The sequence below is a fragment of the Plectropomus leopardus genome, chromosome 17, assembly GCF_026936395.1.
Source record: "Plectropomus leopardus strain MGB_pleo_1.0 chromosome 17, ASM2693639v1, whole genome shotgun sequence".
Classification (NCBI taxonomy): Eukaryota; Metazoa; Chordata; class Actinopteri; order Perciformes; family Serranidae; genus Plectropomus; species Plectropomus leopardus.
Window position 1 is genome coordinate 15,799,130 of NC_142192.1, and position 13,447 is coordinate 15,812,576.

The following is a 13,447-nucleotide window of genomic DNA, read 5'->3' on the forward strand; positions in this document are numbered from 1 at the left end:
TCTGCTGGGTATTAGTTTCATCATTTCTGTTGCTTATACCCAGAGAAGTATTTGCTCAGCTCTGGGGACATAACTACATAGCAAAGTTTGGCTAGGTGTGGCTACTGTATTATTTAATAGTTTTTGGACAACAATTATGGTGTAAGGCTCAGAGAAACAATTTGAGGCTTTGGCTACACAGACAATATTTTTTTCATAAGATAAATTCATTGTTGTTTTTGTATTTTCTTAAGATTTGTTGATAGTAAAAAAATATACAATATCAACAGATTTAACATTTTCTAACAATTATTTCCAATCTTTTGTACATAAATTCAGTTGGTTATGATGTGCTTGCTTTGCTTAACAAAGTAACAAAGGAGATCTGAGAACACAGTGACATCCTCAGAATTGGCAAAAAACGCAAGACAGGTTAAAGACAAGAATGGTTGTCAAGCACTTTACTTGGGCATAAAATAGTAAATGAGCATACCTGAAATTTTGGTAATAATCCCTGTGTGCAACTGTGATAGATGTTCCAATGGAAAGTGTGGATAATTATTTTACAGTTCACCTCCATTTTCTCTTATGAATAATTTGGCCACCCTGGAGGACTGATCGTCTCACAACTCATGTTTCTTGTCCCATCGGACTCCGTCTTAATGTGGATATCACTGGGTTTCTCACATCTCAGCAATTAACTCGGGTAGAACTATTACCAAAATGAATGTCAATGACTAAAATAAGAAAATAAAACATAAGTTGTAATAAACAAGAGTTATGCTTAAAAGTTAAAGTTGACCCAAAAATAAAAAAAAATGAATGTTTCATGTAGTGCTTTTTATCAATCTAGATTGTTTTGGTGTGACTTGAAGAGTGTTGGCGATATCAGATGTCTGCCTTCTCTCTAATACAATGAAACGAGATGGCATGTGGCTTGTGGTTCTCAAAGCATAAATAAATAAAGATCAATAAATAAGTTCAGAAAACTCAACAGCAATGTCCCTTTCTAGAAATCGTCGCACCATTTATTCCAGATAATCTACAGGCCTTGTTGTAAGGCAGTTTTATGAAGGAACTATATTATATATTTTCATATTTTTTCGACTATACTACACCTGTTAATTGTATTATGGCAGAGAAGGAAGTGACCATCTACTGCTAGCTCAACTTGCACCACTAAGGTAGCTAATATTAAAGGTAAGCCAAGGAGGACGCCATTTATGTTTAAATTTCATACTATCACACGCATGGGCCTGTAATCTATGAGTAGATGCACACTTCCTTCTGTGCAGTGATACGATCGGTGGGTGTAGTTTGGTAGAGAGAAAATAGTTCCTACATGAAACTGCTGACAACAAGGTTTATGAATTATCTTGAGTAACCGGGTCGTGATTTCTAGAAAGAGTCATTGATGAGGAGTTTTTAAAAAATATATTTTTAGCTGCTTTGATCCCCACAAGCTGAGAGACATTTTATAATGGAGATAAGGCAGACACCTTTACAGCTGATATCTCCAATACTCTATAACTCACACCAAAACAATCACAACTGATAAACAGGAAACCGGTAAGAGGTAAAATGCATATTTTTTTATGTGGGGGTGAACTGTCCCTTTGACAAGTTTTGTGAATCACAGTCAACACAGATGAATAAACTGCAGTGACAGCGATACCCGTTCATGAAAACGAAAAACAAGAGCATCATGTCAGCAGTAATACTCTGACTGCATGGCCCAGACAGATGGTCAGAGCGGGTCTCAGCGTTGGGACCGGCTGTCAGACGTGAGGCCCCTCAGGCTCAGGGTAAGCAAGAGAGAGACCGACAGGACTGTTGGCCTCTCTGGGACCCGGAGCAAAGGCCTGCAGCCTGTCTGGTGGCAGCCCCCAAGTGCATGAGATGGTGTTGACAGAAAATGCATGTTAACAGTGAAATACACACCACACTGTTTGACGGTGGATTATTTTGGTTGGATAGGATTGACAGATGTAGTGTATGTCTGAGTGTACAGTATGCGTGTGTATGGAGCAGAGGCAAGGTGACATAATCTTATATCTTGTTTAGTGATGCAGATTGGACCACTTGTCTTGAGAGTTTATATAGGGTCTGCTCCGAACACCACTCAATGCAGTCTTCTGCACAGGAAGTGAGGTCTTTTCTGCAAAGCAACATGGGCTACACTACAAAAAAAATGTTGGATTCACGTAATCCAGTTATGTCCACACTTCACAAAACTAGTAAGTGTAAGTGTCAGTGTAATGACAGCTGTACGATTGTTGCTTATCGTCAGTCAAATCAATGATCAAACCAAACATACACAGTCCTGATGAAGCCTAGCTGTGTTTTGGGCGTTATATTCCTTAATAATAACACATACAGATACTTGTTTCAAACTTTTACTTCAGCTGGTGTTCACTTAGTCACACATATTAAATATTATAGAGAAATGCTTTTAAAATTAAGTTTTTATGAGCCTTGTTAATTGTTTTATTTATTATTTCTTTGTCTTTTGATAATCTTGGCAACAAAAGGCTTTAATGTTAACTTTTTAATCAAGGACACAATCATTTTTTTCTTGACTTTTTTTCCATGACTTTTCCAGGTTTTCCATGGCCATGGGGACTTTTTTGCTTTGTCCTTTCCACCAAATGCACTCATCCTTCCTTTTCTATACCTCTCCCTCCTCCTCCTCCATCCTACTGTCCTACTTTCCCTGGCTCCCTCATTTCCTTTGTTAATGCACCAGCATTACACCCCCTTTTGCCCTCCCCCCGCCCTCTATCTTTTCTCCCTTCTTTCCTCCCCATCCCTATATTCCTCTTTTTTTCACAATCACTCTCACTGTCCGTAGCTTTATCCCTCCTCCTCCCCTCCCCGCCTCCCCTATCAACCTTCGCCCCTTCCTTCCATCCCAGCTGTTCTCGATGTTCCTCCTACTGGTTTGGATCTCTCCACCTAATTACTCTTCATCTCATCTCTACCCTTGAAATTCCACCAGACTATCCCTCTTTTCCCCAAACTATTTATTTCCTTCACTCTTTGCGCACCTTTACCTTCTTCCCCAAGACATCTTTGAGAGCATCATCCGTCAACTTTTACTATCTTTCCCCTGCACCCGAAACTCTGTTAAAAAAAGTCAGAATCACCTCTCCTTTCCAGATTTCATCTCACCATCTACCACTTCACCCCCCCTACCCCTTCCATTTGTTCCTTTTTTCTACTGCTCTCCTCTGTCTCAACCTCTTCATCACCTCCCCTTTCTCGGCTGTATCTCTACCTCCATTCTGAATTTCTTTTGGCTAATTGCGCCGGTGTAGAAGCCCATAGATCATCTCCCCTCATGCTTGCACTATTGCATGACAGCTGCTGGAGAAACCCCACAGGGACACCAGAGGAGGAGCCGAGAAGGAAAAACAGAGACACAGAAAGAGAGACTGAGGGCAAAAGAGTAGAGAGGGCAGGGAGAGTAAGATGGAAGAAAAAGGAGAGGTGGTTGCAGAGCCTTCTTATGCAATAAAAGTCAACTGATGCGCTGTGTAATTGTTGGTGAGTGAGTGGTTTGTAAAACATGTGCAGACTATTAATAAAGGATACATTTCAAGTGTGATTATACCATCAAGACACCAGCATAAGACAGCTGTTTCCTCCCGTCAGAATGCATTCCTTTTAAGTGGTTCGGAGATTTGTGTTTTTGAACAGCATTAGGGGTTCGGTCAGACACCTCCATAAAATGACAGACGTTTTCCTGACAAGTGACACCATGTGATAAAATAATGATTTTTTTCTGAGAAGCAAAGGCAAAGTAGTGTTAATATCACAGTTGGCATCCTGCCCTCTTCAGTCTGCGTCTGTATCTTTGATGGCAGTAGTGGTGGGTCTGTCAGTCAGTTGGTCCACCATATCATCACAACTATTGTATGCATTGTCTTGAAATTTGGTTCATGGCCCCCAGAAGATGAATATCATTAACTTAAGTAATCCCCTGGCTTCTCCTCTAGTTCTACAACACCATGACATTGTTGATTTTGACTGAAATATCTTGAAAACTATTAAGATGGACTGCCATTAGACATTCATGGCCCTCAGTGGATAAATCCTAAGTCTGGTGACTCTGACTCTGGTGATCCCCTGATGTTTTATCTGGTGCTACCACCCGGTACAATCAATCACTTCTCGACTAAATGTTTCTGTAGGTTATTATCAAGAACGTACGCAGCACACTGCTTTGTAACTTTTTGACCCGCCTGTCAAACCCATGACACTTTTGAATAAGCTTATCTGAACCTGTTCAAACTCTGGTTAACCCCCAGGTTGTACATTGACCTGCGCATCATACACAGGGATCCCTCCTAGAGAAAGATCCTGTAGTGTCTGTAGCGAGAAAACCACAACAACTTTAAGACTCCCGACTACAAGACAGCAGATTTTGTAATGTGCAAAATAACGCAATCTGACAACTTTGTAGGTCTTGTAGTGTAAACTTCAGTGATAGGTACATTCGTGAATGGATCTTTCTTTTAGAAGCCCTCTTAAAGAGCAATGAGTGAACTCAATTCACAAGCAGGAGTTAATCTAAAATCATGCCTCTGTATGGTGTTTGCACATTTGTTTATACAAGCTAGGTTAACTTCTAACTCAGAGAAATACTCTGACAACCAAAAGTCAACCAAACAATAGTGAACCAAGAGTGTTGTATCACTAGTGACAGGGGAATAACACAAACCAGGTCACTCTTCTAATGACTAGTGAATTTAACCTAAATCCAACATCACAGAGCTGAAAGCACGGCTGCAGACTCTGTGACTTTAACAATAATGAGTTAGATCAGAAAACACACAAAAACAATGACAAACGACTTGTGATGTGGTTTAGGTTGGAGAACTTGTTGGAGTTTACTTTCGTAGGTCGGTGCTATACTAAGTAGGTGGGTCAGAGGAAATTTTGAGACACAAATTGCACCATCAGGTACATTCCTTTACTACACTCACCTCAACAGATGGAATAGTGGGGAAGAGGTGAGTGTGTGCTCGTGTTACCTTGTGCACACACTGCTTTGTCCCAGATTTGTGGGTTTAAACACACTCCAGAAATGCTCCAAATGCACATTCACCAGCTCCTAGACAGCCCTGTGACACCACCTAGAGTAACCCCTGAGCTATTTACGGCACAGCAAATCATATGATGGGTGAGCAAGTGCAAGGAAGCAATGGAGACGTAGAGAGAGAGCGAGAAAGAGCAAGAGGGAAGCAGAAACCAACAGAGAGACACAGCAGGAGGGAAAAAATGGATGAGAAAGAACGTGCGAAAGTGAAAGATGTGGGCAGGTAAGGGCAAGAGAAGGTGAGGCTGAGAAATACACCGAGGCAGACAGATGAGGGTGGGAAAGGGACAGTGGGTGACAGGGTGATGTGAAAAGTTGAAAGTAAGTGAGATGGAGCTATGAGAGGTGGAATGATGAAAGATGGGGATGGAGTGCGGTAAAAATTGGCAGGGATGTGGAGAGATGGATGGAAAGACCTCCTCACACCTTTGCCAGAATTAATGCCAGCCTCTCAGAAACCACAACAAAGCAGTCACATAACCACGAAAAAAGTCACTCTGGAGTTGCCATGGTAACCACTGACACACACCATAGCAACCAAGGTTACAACTGTACAATTTGCCTTGTATATTGAATCTAGTCGTCGACGCATGGGATTACGAGATTAATGTCACACACCAAAGTCCCTGTGCTGTGTCAACAAATTGTAGGTATCAGTTATCTGTGTTTTGTGTTGACGTAAGAGCATACACACATTTATAAATGTACACAGGACATGCATGTGCAGACTCACACAGCGGTAATCCTCTCACACCATATAACTGAAAAATCATTAGACAAATCCACAGCCTTAATCACTTCTGTGGCTCTTTATCGTACACTCCCCAAGGCTCTCACCAATTGAAACATTACACCAGTCATTACATTCCTGTAATTTACAAGCCCACCTCTATGCTTTTTTTTTCTCTCTCTCTGCCTCTCTTGCTTAGTGTTTTTTCACCTTCCATTGCCTGTCTCCTCAAATTTTTTGTCACAGCCTCCCTCTCTCTTTTATTTGAAAAATTAATTGAGTTTAAAAATGGCCGACTTGGCCAAGACTTCCACTGGTGAAACCCCGTTTGTCGATCGTTTTGGACAGTCCATTAGAGATGGTGATTAGAGGAGGAATCTTGCTAATTAGGCGGTTTAACAAGGCAGAACGTCTATGGTAACGGGGAGGCACTCATACAGAAGTCCCGAAGTTTGGTGGAACGAGGCGCTCGGCTCCTTTAAGTGGGGAGTAACAATCAAGTCTAGTGACCTCAGAGCGAGGACAGCGACTGCCTGCTGAGTCTGTTCTGATGACAGTGGCTGTATTCTATTAACAGAATACTTTGTCAAAGTCTTGTTACAGCCGGTGGATACTGCTGGGTTGCTATTAATTCAGAACATGAATTTACATTTTCTGCACTGCCTTTGGCTGTGTTGGTTTACAGTGAGTAAGTAGCTAAATGCTGAGGATCTTGTTACTTTTAACGGGACGTGTAACTGATGATGTTGCAGGAAACCGACTTTTCTGATTAATACAAGTTAAAACATGTTGTCTTGAGGCACATAATTGTTCTTTAAGTGTATACACTGAAGCAGCTAAAAGCCCAGTAGCAAAAGCCCTCGGCTATATGCTAGCTACATGCCCAGAAACAGACGGCAGACAAAGTTTTTTGGTGAAACATTTTGCTAATGCACCAGCTATTCTCCTTCAGAAACTCATATAAGTTTGTCCAAAACAGAGCTACTAGTCAAGATTTGTCAGGTCACCTGAAACACAGCCTCAAATAAATGCCAATCTTGCTCTGTGTATTTTGTATGTGTCAGTAAAGATTTGCTATGAAGTTTACCATGACAAGATTAAGGCGATATGTCACTGTTGTGCTTAGAGTTGGTGCACTTCCCCCTCTCTTGAAAAAACTCAATGATTGCAAGTTTTAATAACAGCACGATTTGATTTTATCGAATAAATATTAAGTAACGATTGATGTCACAAAAAGCCTACTGTATGTCTTTTGAATGAACATTATTGACTTTTTGTCTGGTTAATGTGCAAGCTAGCTGGCTTGCCAGCCACTGACTGTATATAAGAAGGTGAAATAGTCACTGTGACGTCACCCATTGGTTTATGGATTAACCAGAGACATGTACAACTGCAGCCACATTTCTGTTTGAAGCCTACACGACACGCCCCCTACAAACTGTGCCCACGACTGGCACAAGACAAACTGACTAACACCATGGTTAGTTGAATGCTACAACGCCACTTGTAGTGACTAAATATGAAGCCAAAGGTAGCAATTATTCACTTTATCCATTCACTCTATCAAGCATGAAGACGTGATTTACCTTTTTTTCGTAATGACATGTAATCCTTACCTAAACCTAACTGCCTCTCTGTTAACCCAATACATCATAGACACTTACTGGACAATTTCTACAGGGTTTCGGCTGCCAGACCAATAGGCAAAGGAGGCTGATCATACAATGATAGTGGGCAGGTCATGAAGCTGCTGCAGCTATACACCTTACATTTAAGTTTGGCATTTTGGCGAGGAGACGGTGAGGCTGTGAAGGAGAGCTGGGTGATTTTGACAGAGAACCCGACAACACCAACATGGTAGAAACTTGTCATTTGTCAGGTAGCCACACTTACAAATTCACCATACTTTTCAGACTAAGAGATAGCCCTTTATTGCCAACTGATAGCTAGCTGGTAGTAGACCATGCCAGTTAGCTTGGTTAAGTATTTTGGCTGTGGCTAGCAGCATAGCTTGCTGTTACTGATGACCTATAACCAGCCATAGCTTAAGTAACACCAGTAGTTACTACTGTCACAACACCTTTTATTTCACAAAAATGCTTGAACAAATTTCTTTACTTTCTGGTGCAACTGAGCACTCAGGCAGTATACGATTTCTGTGAAGAGATCCTCTGTATCTACATCTTCCACTGGGATACAGCACAGCTCCATCCATTCTGTTTATTTTTACCCTGAAATAAAACAGTCTTGATATTAAGTGGGCTTTGGAGAAAATGGGAACAGCAGTGCCAATCCACTGCCAGTAAGTGAGAGCCCCTCTGCACCCTGCAGCACTACAGTCAATGATGATTGATTACCGCCTCACAGTCTCATAACTGCACTCATTTCGTCTTTCACAGTCATTCTTGAAATGGCAACAACACAAGACCTGCCTTTTCACAACGTGGCATAATCGGATTGTAAAATAACCACATGCTTAGCGTCTATTAAGGGAAATTAAAGAGTTTTTAAAACTGTATGACATATGTAATCCCAGCTTTTCCTAACAAACAACTGAGGTTATCTATACTTAAACAAACCTCACTGAAGCATATGTGCGTCAGCATGTGGTCTGTGGTCTTTTACACTCAGTAATTAGCTCCCCGGGTCTTCCTGTGGGTCATAAGGCTGCTAGTGAGACAGAGCCATCGGGACAGCAACAATATATCCTCTGTCTTCTCTGAGACAGCAGGATCTGATAGTGACGGCTTCCGCCTATTGTGTGCGATACCCAGATGAGTTTTAAACACTCACCTGGCAGCAAGTGGTATAATCACAGTGTGGGATCCCACAGCCACTTTTTAACAGCTTAATTAGATGTGCTGCTCTTAAAGAAAGTTAATCAATGGAGAGGAAACTTCTGCTTTACTGCCCTTATACTCAAAGACAGAGACAGCTGAGCACACACACACACACACCCACACACACACACACACAGAGCTACACACTCACCATAAAGTTCTGTGACACAAACCAGCAAAGTGCTGAAATGCTGCACTTTTCTTTTTCCTTCTTGCTCTTCCTCCTCCGTGTCTTTCTTACACACATACAGGTCCTCCCACCCAACACCCCATTCCCTCTCTTTCTTTCTCTCTTTCATTCACATACACACTTAAACATACCAACTCAACACACAGCTGTTCCAAGTCCTGGCATCAGTGATTGTGACAGTAATTACCTGCCTAGTGGAGGTGGAACTCGTGTGTGCTCAGAGCTAGAAAATAGCAATCTGGAAGAATGGTGCAGGATGGGGAGCACGCAGCTCACACTGGGAGACTTTACATAGCCCTCTGCTACAACTCAACCACCAAACCGTCTGCTTAATTTGGCAGAAGGACGACATAATGTGGTCTCCATCGCCCCAACGAAGGCCATCACTGGTGGATGAAAAATCAAGTCAAGCAAATATTCTGAACTGGTGACTTAACTGCAAATACTTCAGAGGTATCAAGTCACAGTTTGCTATTTAGAGAAATGTATGGATGATTTAGTGATAGACAGTGGTGGAATAAAACTAACTACATTCACTCAGGTGATGTGCTTAAGTACAATTTTGACAAATTTGTACTTGAGTATTACCATTCACGCTCCCGGAGATTGCCATGTTGTACCGCTATGTTTCTACTGTATCCCAGAACAGACAAACCAAACATTAACTCAAGAGAGGGCCGATCACAGCAACCATAGTAAACAGCCCCTCTGCAACAAGAGTGTCAGAAAATGACTTGAATTACCTAGTCCTTTTGTTTTTGAGAATTAGAAACCTCTACGGAGAATGCAGCTCCTGTTAAAAACCTCCTGAATGTCTTAAGTTATCAGAGAAAAAAGGTGCGCACACATTAGCAGGTGCTGGGCTAGCAACCCCTCTGTGAAGTGCTGCATAGCATAAGCAAAAAGCACTGATTTGTAACGTGAAACTGCTTTATTCAGTGTTTTTACAGGTTTTAATTGCCGGGTTTGTTTGTTATGGAGAAGAAAAGACAGCTCCAGATAACTGGACTCCCAGAAAAAAAAACACAAAATAATAAACACCGAAGGGATTCGAACAGGGAGAAGTTTCAGCTGGTTGCAATCTGCAATCCTCACCACTACATGCCATTAAATCTTACACTGCTCCTTTAAGTAGAAATGTATGCTTCCATACTTGGATGAAAAGGTGTCAAGAACTCTATACATATTACATATGGAATTCATTTTAAGCCATATACCAAATATTCATATTGTATGTCTTGTAATATATTTAAGGTCATGCTGTGTTTCTCAAAAAAAATGTATACAGAGCTGCAACTATTCGTCACTTCCTTAATTAATAGGCAATTATTTAGTCACTCTTTAAGTAAAATGCCAAAACATTCTCAGGTTTCATTTTCTCAGCTGTGAAAACAAACTGGTTTTCTTGGTCTTTTATATTAGCTAAAAAAACTTCGGGTTTTGTCTGAGCAATTTGAATATGTTAGCTTAAGTATTGGGAAGTATTTTGATCATTTCTGACCTTTCATGCACTAAACAATTAATCTATAAAATTATGAATGAAATAAATATGTAGCTGCAGCCCTGAGTGTACACACATTTCAAATTACTACCCTATGTGCAATGTGACAATGTGCGACTGTAATGAGCAGCACACCACTAAACCCTGCTCCAGTGACGGACAGGTGGTAAGGTTTGTTACCTGGATAACACACTGATGACAGAAGGTGTCACAGCGCTCTCTCACAGTCATCACAGCACAGAGCTACAGACAGATTCTGTTATTTCAGCTACACTACGGGCAAACAGGGACACACTGATCCTTACACTGTGATCAGAGGTGTTTGTGTCTGTCAACCAATAAGTCCACAGAGCACACAGTAAAAAAACACACACACACACTGTTGGTCTTTTGAAAAGTCATGAACTGAGCTGTGAGATTACTGAAAATGATTTAAAGCCTTCAAAATGTTACATGTACTCTAAACTAAGCTGTTTATATGAGTAGGCATCTATCTGGTGTCTCCTCGCAGCTGTAAATTAAATTTATCCTGAAAGTTTCCAATTATTAACCATCTCTGTAACCACTAGGTTATGCCTGAAACACATCAATTTATTTAAATGGTGTGAACATGAGGAAAATCTATTTTTATGAGCACTGAAATAGTTTAATCCATTTTAAAGGCCACCTGAACACATAAAAAAAACTTTTCTAGGGGTACAAATCTAGTTAAAGACTTGCTGCTTTCACAGTTATCCATTTATCATACACTGTTTCCATATCCGACCTGCCCGCCCAGGCTTTGGATGACGTAAAAGGGGATCACATAGCAGTGAACCCAGCACTTCCCTTATATTTACTCCAGGCCAGGCCATCAGAACCAATTTGTCCAGTCAAGCTCCACTGCCTCCAGTCTGCCCCATCTTGCAGTTGAAATCCATCGTTAATTTCCTCTACCTCGCAGCTCAAGGACAATCCATTTGTGCTGTACAGTACCACTCCTATTCCCTTGTGTTCGAACAAGAGCTCCTGCCCAGGCAGCTGAATGTTTGTTGCCACTCGACATATAGCCCTGCTCTTACTCATACAGTGGTGCTCAACCTGCAGATACAGGGAGTAAAATAAGGACGGATGTCTGTAGTTATTATAGCGCTTCACTGAGTGGTGTGAACATACCAGACAAAATGTAGAATGTCCCAAAGTGGAGGGTACGAGTGGGGTCGGGTGGTGAGTTTGGGTTGGAATGAGACACTCACTAATGTCTATGATAAGGATTTTAACAGTAAGTGGTAAGTATTAATGTTACACAGACAGGAGTGCATTTAAAGAGGCTGTAGTGGCATTCATTCTGCAAATTTTTGAAACACCTATAATGACACAAAAGCTACTGCTAGTGTGCGTTTTTGACAAATAGACAATTAGTCTCCAACAAATACTTTACTGATGCCACTCTAATATGATGCACTATGATACCCTGATACATAAAGCTGCAAATGTTAGATGATTAATCAATTAATCAGTTAGCAAAAATGTTCTGGTTTCGCTGTCTTAAATGTGAAAATCTGTCATCTCTTTAGATGTTGCACAGTTCATTGGAATAAACATTTGGTCATTTTGAGTGTGATCTCTGTGATGGCCATTTTTCACAGTTTCCAGTCAGAACAAATAATCAGTTTTTGGGGAAAAATAAATAGTTAAAGTAATAGTTGGTTGCAAGTCTAATACCCCCCCCCCCCCCAAAAAAAAAACTGGATTAAAAAAATTTGGTTTTGTTTGACTTTTTTTATTACTATTTTTTCTAAGTAATTAGTGGCATAACTAAATTGACACTGGCTGAATACTTGGTTAAAAGACTGAACTTTATATCTAAAAAACAGTGGAAGCGCTCTGAGACCTCTTTCTCCCCTTAAAGGTGCCAAATGATTTAATCCGCCCCTGCACTAGGAATCATCTCTAAATGCAGATAGAGCTGGGTGAATGACTGCTTTTGCTGCTGGAGCACCAACATACAACTAACATACACTGTCATGCCTTTCTCTAAAAAAGAGAAATTGGGCGTCGAAAAAAATAAAGGACAAAGGAAAGGGCGAGAAAGCAATCTGACTTTGTGGAGAAAAAGAAATGCAAAGATGAATGAGACAGATGGGTAAAGAGAGGGAAAGCTGGGGGCCCAGAATTTGGTGCTACGCCCCTTCCTGAGTCCCCCCGAAATCTACGCCTATGCTTATATCTGAAGTGCAGTGAAGACAAACCAAATATACCATTCACAAATACATGCCCAAGGGTGTGCACAGGCTGCCTAAACAAACAATGGCACTAGGATGTAACTCGTTAAAGCCTGAACATGAGTTGAAACTGAGCAACAAGACAAAGATAAACCAGGAGAATGAGAACAAGGAAGCTCAACGAAACAACAGCTGTAAAACATTTCTGATTTCCAAGAATCCACCAAGAGATATGCAGAATGATCATTATGAAAAAAAAGAAGATAAAGAGGCGAGAGTTCAGACAAAAGACGTCATTTCACAAATGCCTCAGTGTGTGCCCGGAGAAAGACTTGCTGTAATGCCGCTGCCGACCAATTAATTTTGATAAATGCGACTGCTGGTTTCAGACCGGCGGGAGGAAGATCGCACTCGTCTGCAGGACTTGCCGGGCCAAAGAGCAAAGATAATAAAGGTTAACTTCACTGTGGGGGGAATCATGTGTTCAGAAATCTCAGAAAAGTTGGATTTATTCAGGTGTGTTCATGAATATATATGCATCAAATAGATCACACAGGCCGCAAGTTGTAAACAAGTTGTGCAAATGGATGGCGTGGAGCTGGGAGCCTGCATGCATGAGCGCCTGGTTAACCCTTCGTCGCTGTCTGTGGTGCTGCTGAGCTTTCAGCACCGCGAACAGCGACAGCCTCAGCCTGCTAATTGCTGCGGGAGCGATTCCTTCTCTATCTGCTCCTGAGACACGAAACAATGTGGAGTTACCTTGAAGTTCAGCTCAGAAAAAACAAACGGGCCTCGGATATCTGGTGCCCTAATGTCTACATTTAATTAAAAGACCGTTTGCATCAAGGACGACAAATCGTCCATATTCTTTATTATTTTTTTTTTGCAGGTGTTAGGCTTTT

The 13,447-nt window shown here is 41.2% G+C and overlaps 1 protein-coding gene across 1 annotated transcript in view; it reads right to left on the minus strand.

Annotated features, from left to right (window-relative positions):
• The window catches only part of kcnh8 (potassium voltage-gated channel, subfamily H (eag-related), member 8), a 63,469-nt gene that overhangs the window by 49,737 nt on the left and 285 nt on the right, over positions 1-13,447 (minus strand). The gene's annotated exons all lie outside the window — the stretch shown is intronic.